The sequence below is a fragment of the Microtus ochrogaster genome, unplaced genomic scaffold (assembly GCF_000317375.1).
Source record: "Microtus ochrogaster isolate Prairie Vole_2 unplaced genomic scaffold, MicOch1.0 UNK86, whole genome shotgun sequence".
Classification (NCBI taxonomy): Eukaryota; Metazoa; Chordata; class Mammalia; order Rodentia; family Cricetidae; genus Microtus; species Microtus ochrogaster.
This window is the reverse complement of record NW_004949184.1, coordinates 703,241-710,091: the sequence shown is the minus strand read 5'-3', so window position 1 is coordinate 710,091 and position 6,851 is coordinate 703,241. Positions and strand designations below refer to the sequence as shown.

Below are 6,851 nucleotides of genomic sequence, written 5' to 3'. Positions count from 1 at the left end.
TTAGTAGTCAGTGTGGGATAGCACTAAACATTGGTAATCTGGTTGTTTTTTTTTTTTAACTCTAGCCATCTTTAAATTGTCAAGTAGCATGAGGATTTCTGGCTACCTAACCATTCAAAGACTACATTGGTTATCTGGTTCTAAGAAATTCTGGCAGCCCTTAGATTTTTTTCTCTAGGTCCTAGCTGGAGGTTCTGCCCACAGCAATCGGGTTCTGCAAAAAGGAATGCGTTCTGGAGAGTCCTGTCTGCTCCAGCTGCAGATGTGACAGGGAGAACAAGGCTAAGTAAAAGACGAAACACAAACTAAATGTACTGGGATGAGCAATAAAGTGCTTTAGTATCGTAGATGGATTCCTTGAGTTCCTTTTAAAAACATAAAAAGATTCATGAATTTGCATGTCATGCTTACACAAGGACCGTGTTAATCTGTGTAAACTTTCCAATTTTAGTACATGCTGCTGCCAAAGCGAGCATTCCTGGAGTTCTTTTACCTACCTTAGGTTTTTTTTTTTTTTCAATTAAGAAAACTGAAGTATATTTTACATATAGTAAAATTTGTTTTGCTAGTTTCTATCTCTGTGGAGTTTCACAAACACACAATATTCAAAAGCTTCCACCACAATAAAAGACAAAAGTGTTATTTGTGTTTTTTTTTTTTAAATTTATTTATTAAAAATTTCCGCCTCCTCCCCTTGTCCCATTTCCCTCCCCCTCCCCCCACTCCCTCTCCCCCTCCCTCTCCAGTCCTAAGAGCAGTCAGGGTTTCCTGCCCTGTGTGTTATTTGTTTTAAATAATTTCAGCCAGCTGCCCATTTGTGCTCTACCTCCCCCCCCCAAGCCTACACTGCCTGTTAAGCAATAGTCTCTTTTCTGTTATTATAATTTTGACTTGGCAAGAATGTTATGTAAATGGAATCCTACAGTATATATCTTTTGAGTCTACCCTTTGTCTCTTAGGCCAGTACGGTGGTTCTCAACTTTTCACTTTAATACAGTTCCTCACGGTGTGGTGACTCCCAACCATAAAATTATTTTTGTTGCTACTTCATAAATGTAATTTTGCTATTGTTACTAATTATAATGCAAATAAATTTGGAGATATTAGAACCGCTGGTCTAATATATAGATGCATCCATCCATTTGTTTGTATCAGGAGCTTTTTTTTTTAGTTATTTCTGGCCAATTTTCTTATGCACAATATTTTATCCATTCTCCCATTCACCAGCAAGGGAAAATTTAGTTATCTACACTTTGGAGATATTATGAATAAAGCTACTGTCATCAGCCATGCTCAGGTTTTTGGGTGAACATTAATTTTCATTTCATCTGGAAGCTGGATGCCAATGGTGAGGTTATACCTATGAGAAACTGCCAAATGGTTTTATAAAATGTCTGTACTATTTTGCATCCCAACGTTTTCCCACAAGGGAATAATATTAGGTGTTTCATTTATAAGTATCAGCAGACATTAGAACCATACAAATAAACATTGTTTTTCTGAAATACACTCCAAACATAAATAATCTGACCAAAGAAGATTTGTATGTCTTTGATCATGTGTTTTAGTAGTATTTTAATCTTATCATGTTTGTTTAAAAAGGCAGCCATACATATATAAACAGGGCTTTTTGAGCTAACAAGACATAAGACACTGAGGGGACGTGGATGAAATGAAATAATGAAAAACAGCTAATGAGTTGATTATAGTACATTATTATTTTTTAGTTGAAGTTATCTAGTAATTAGGAATGTCCCAAACCTCTGGATTCTTATTGCATTAGGAGATACACTAGGCATCTAATATGGAAGAGAGCCATTAGTACACTGCAGCACCATTGTTAGGTGGTGCTCAATCTTTTTTTTTTTTTTCCTTTTGGTTTGGAGCAGCCTATTGATTTTGCTGTTGTTGAGCTCCAAGTCCAGAGAAATAGACAGTGCATGTTAACAACAAACCACAACAATCTCCCCTTCCTGCGACCTGCTGCTGGTTGCTGTGTAGGGGGCAGCTGCCTCGTAGATGTGAATAATTGATTTTTCAGCTGGCGCCCCAGCGCCAGTCATTTTCATCAGTCAGCAGGTGAAGAGATTCTGCAGCTTCTCCCTGTCCCTGGCTCGAAGCATGTGACATCTTTGCTTAAGAAGGCCTGCAATGTGGTGACTGCTAATTGCCTGTACTTATGAAGTGAATTTGCTTGGGCTCTCATTGTCTCCCTCCAAACCCATTTTAAAGTATATATTACTGGGCTGATTTTATCTCCTGAATTGGATTGGCTGATGAGCTCTGGGCAGCTGTGATTTGTCATATCTATGTTTATTTTCAGCTCTCAGATGACTGGTGATTAGAAGGCAGACCGAGTAGGAGATATGGTATTAGAGGTCATGGGGTCACGACCCAATGATCAGACTAGCAAGCAGCCCTTGCTGTGTGACAGTTAATGTGCGCCCCAGATTTCTATCAAACTCAGTCATGTGTTTACTGAGATAGGGAACAAAAAGTCTCTTTGCTAAGATTTTCTTTGAAGGAATCATGTTATATAAGAAGAGTTTCAGTTCTCTAAGCTTCTAGAGATGAGGCTATTGGCGTTCTACATGATTAGAAAAGTGTGATACATGATTATACGAAAAGTGATATGGAAACTGAAATACAGAATTTATAAAAGTTTAAAAACTTTCCAAAAACGCAGAGAGGGTATATAATGTGCAAACATATACAATATATATATATTTATATATATACACTTATACAGTTTTATAAACCTACTGTTTTCTTTAACAGTATTCTTTTTCTATGTCATTAAGTGGAAATATATATGTCTTTTATTTTGCATATTTTGGCAAATGCTATAAACAATGGCTTAATGAGTTTCATTAGCCTATAGCTATAATTTCCTATCTGATTCTTTCTCGTTTTGTTTATTTGTTTGTTTTTTGAGATGGCTTTAACTATGTAGATCTGGCTTCCTGGAACTTAGTATGTAGCCCAGGCCGGGCTTGAATTTATAGATTTGCCTGCCTGTGCTTCCTGAGTGGTGGGATTAAAAGTGCTCACCACTACATACACACCTTATATTATTATTATTATTATTATTATTATTATTATTATTATTATTAGTTTTTCAAGACAGGGTTTCACTGTAGTTTTAGAGCCTGTCCTGGAACTTGCTATTGTAGAACAGGTTAGCCTCATACTCACAGAGATTTGACTGCCTCTGCCTCCTGAGTGCTGGGATTAAAGGTATGTACCATCACCGCCCGGCTTATCTGATTGTTTTTATAGGAATTTTATACAAGTAAAATGGTTGGCTTGAACAGTATTCATATTTAAATACTTAGTTGAATATATGTACATATTCAAATCACTTTGGAAGAGTTTATAACCAATTTATCTTTCAACAAGCAAGGACATAATAGCAATAGACATGATCATTCCCTTTGTTTTTGCTATATTGGCTAGTAGTCAATTGTTCTCATGTTTTGCAGATCATTTTATGTTGAGGATTGCCTATTCACAAACCTTGTCTAGTATACTTCTATGTATCTTTATTTCCAAGAAACCTTAACCTGTTCATGATACTAAGTTCTCTTCATAAATATCTTCTCATGTCTCCCCATTCTTCTGTAGGACTCTGTGATTAGGAATTTAGATCCCGAAGACAGGGATGCTTTGGTTCCTAGGCAGTTTGGATGCTCACCTTACTAGACCTGGATGGAGGTGGGCGGTCCTTGGACTTCCCACAGGTCAGGGAACCCTGATTGCTCTTTGAGCTGATGAGGGAGGGGGAGGGAAATGGGAGGCAGTGGCGGGGAGGAGGCAGAAATCCTTAATAAATAAATAAATTTAAAAAAAACAAAAAAACTGGCTCTGCTACTTAGCATCTAACGTTGATTTCTGTTATAGCTATTTCGTACATTAGTCTGCTCATCTGAAAATAGTATCAAATGACTCAAGCCGTGTAAAATACTTAGAATGGCACTTGGTACTTAGTAAACACTATAGATGCTTGCTGTATTTTAATTACTTATATGGTGTGATGTGTCAGTAGGTCTTCCATTTAGGGTAGGATTTGGTAGTACACACTTGGAACCTCAACAGCTAGGACGCTGAGACAGAGGCATGTTAAGTTTAAGGCAGCCTGGACTACCTGGAAAGACAATCTCAGGAACAAAAATCTACAAACCAAGCAAAAAGTCCCCTAAACTAAAACCAAAGCAAAAAAAAGTCATAGCAAAAAAAAAAAAGTCATAGCTATCAGTTTTTATACCTGAGCTTTCTGCCTATAATTCATGTATAAAAGATCTTCAACTGAAGATTTTCTACTTAAAATAAAAGACAACCCTTTTTGAGATTCAAATATCAAATCTTGTAGGTTGAAAAACTCTTAACACTTTCTTTGGTTATATTTTTATTGATGATGCTGAGGTTGGAAACATCTTGGGATGAAGAAGCACTTTGTTCAGGAAGTTTATTGACCCTTGACAATCACAGTAAGGCAAATAGAATGCTTCTATAGAATAAAAACATGAGTTAGGTGCAGTTGAAGTACCTTCCAGAGACTTCTCATTCCAGCTATTAGAAAACTGGATAGCTGAATACAAGTAAGAGTTGGTATTGGTAAGGTGAAAGGGTGGAGTGATGTGAAAATTAAGGGGAGATAAATGTGAAATTCTGGGCAGTTGTAGTGGTTGTTGACTGACTCAGGGAGAGCCTTCTTTATCTTTTGAGACATAGTTTATATTATTGTGTTTTGTTAGAGGTCTGTAGCCAGTAAAGGAGCCCTCATCTGTGATTATTTGATGACAGTTGGAAAAACGTCACTGGACTAGACAGGCAAGGAAAACAGCTGTATAAGCAGGAAATTTGGCTAATGATATATGGTTTTAAGTAAGTAGATAAAGACTTTTTACTTGAAATTGTATGCAATATCTGTCTATTCATAAAAAAGAAAAGGGTGGCACAGAATTTTGGTTATTTTTTCATTAAAAAGGTGACTATGAGTTACCCGGATAACTTTCCTTGACTAATAGAATGTAGCATGGGGACTCTAGAACCTCCACTCTCTTCACATGTTGCCCTGGACTATCACTGTATAAGGAGAGCTTAGAGGAAGAGCCCCAAGGAGAGACAAGTTAGCTACTCCATGTGTTCTGGCTGAACCAGTCCATAGCTGTGCAGCTGGTCCAATATCAGTCCTATAGAGACTGGCAGCAGAACTACATAGCCAATGTATAGACTTGCGTGAAGTGATAAATTGTTGTTGTTTTAAGTCACTCTGAGTTTTGAGGTGGTTGGTTTATAGCAATAAACTGAATGCAAAATTCTAGAGGATTTTCATCTCAGCTGTGCCCATTTTTTCCCATTAGGAGTGCTTGGCACAGAAAAGAAATCTAAGGCTTTAACAAAGTTCTTTTTGTCTCTGATTGCCAATAAGAATGCATCTATCCTCCCCACTTCCAAAATTGTGTCTACTTTAGTTTTTTTTTTTTTTTGCTGGATTTCAGAGGAAGAGCATAAGGGTGCAATTTTGGAATTGAGCCCATGTTTACAGAGAGCTCCTTGGACTAGCTGTGAGCTCATTACATCATTTAGTTCTTTGTGATTTTCATATGTTGAACTCTTACTAAGTGTCAGGCTGTTTTTTTGATTTAAATTCCTAAACTCAATTTCTCCAAGGTTCTGAAATTGCCATATGATTGGGGGTTAGAATCAAGAAGCATTCACAGTGCAGTGGAACTTTTTCTTTTTTAAGAGTTGGTGTAAGGCTTGTAAAACATAAGAAAGCCGTTCACCTTTCCATCCTCGTTTCCCCAGCTGTAGAGCAAGGTTTAAATATGCTTTATGGAGCTCTTGAATTCATACAGTTGTTTCTTCATAACTTTTAAAATATTTTATTTATTATTATTATATTTCTGTATTGATTTCAACTCCTAATTTTGTTTTAATTAGTTTTTCCCTGTGATTTAGGTCAAATGAATTAAAACAGGTGTGCGTGTTGTGTGCATGTGCATGTGTGTGTGTGTGAGTGAGTGTGTGAGTTGTGTACTGGTAAATTTGTTGTTTTTACCAATAATATCTATACAAAATATACTTTACTATTTAATTGATTAAACTACAGGATGGTCTATATTTAATAAAATCCATAACTATCTCCAGTTTCATTATGCCTCACTTATGTGAGTTATAGTAGTCTAGGCCAGCACAGCATATATTTCATTCCTTATATTTGATGGTTTGATGTTAGTTGAGATAACTGAGATGACTTGGGCAAATATAATTTAGTAGGCTGACTTAGCTTTTTTCACATGTGTTTTTAAGCACTCCGCATGTGTGTGTGTGTGTGTGTGTGTGTGTGTGTGTGTGTGTGTGTGTGTACCTGGGAAGTTCATGGAACAATTTGCAGGAGTCAGTTTTTTCCTTTCACCTTTATGTGGTCCAGGGGATCAAGTGTAGGTTTTGACAGCAAGCATCTTTACCCATTGAATCTTCTTACTAGTTCCACTGTTTGTATGTCTGAGGCTCCCAAGAGCACTGATAAAGAGCAAACTCCAATGTGTCAGTACATTTCAATCTTCAGCTCACATCATCTTTGCTATTGTCCTATAGTCAAAGCAAGTCAATTGAGCAAGCTCCAATTTCAAGAGGTCAAGAGATAGATTTCACTTTAAAAATATTATTTTATTTTATTTTATTTTCAATACATCCCAACAGTAGTTTCCCATTCCACCACTCCTCCCTTCTTCCCACTCTGAAAGAATCAGAGATACCCCGACTCCCACTGTTAGGTGTCCTACAAAAACGCCAGGCTAACCACCATAACATATATGTAGAAGACCTAGCACAGACCCATGCTG

General features: G+C 36.9%; 1 non-coding gene across 1 annotated transcript; it reads right to left on the bottom strand.

The window, feature by feature from the left end:
• Positions 1-370: 370 nt before the first annotated feature.
• Positions 371-474, bottom strand: LOC113455685. The gene has a single exon (XR_003376675.1). It is a non-coding gene; the product is annotated as a U6 spliceosomal RNA (small nuclear RNA).
• Positions 475-6,851: the final 6,377 nt, after the last annotated feature.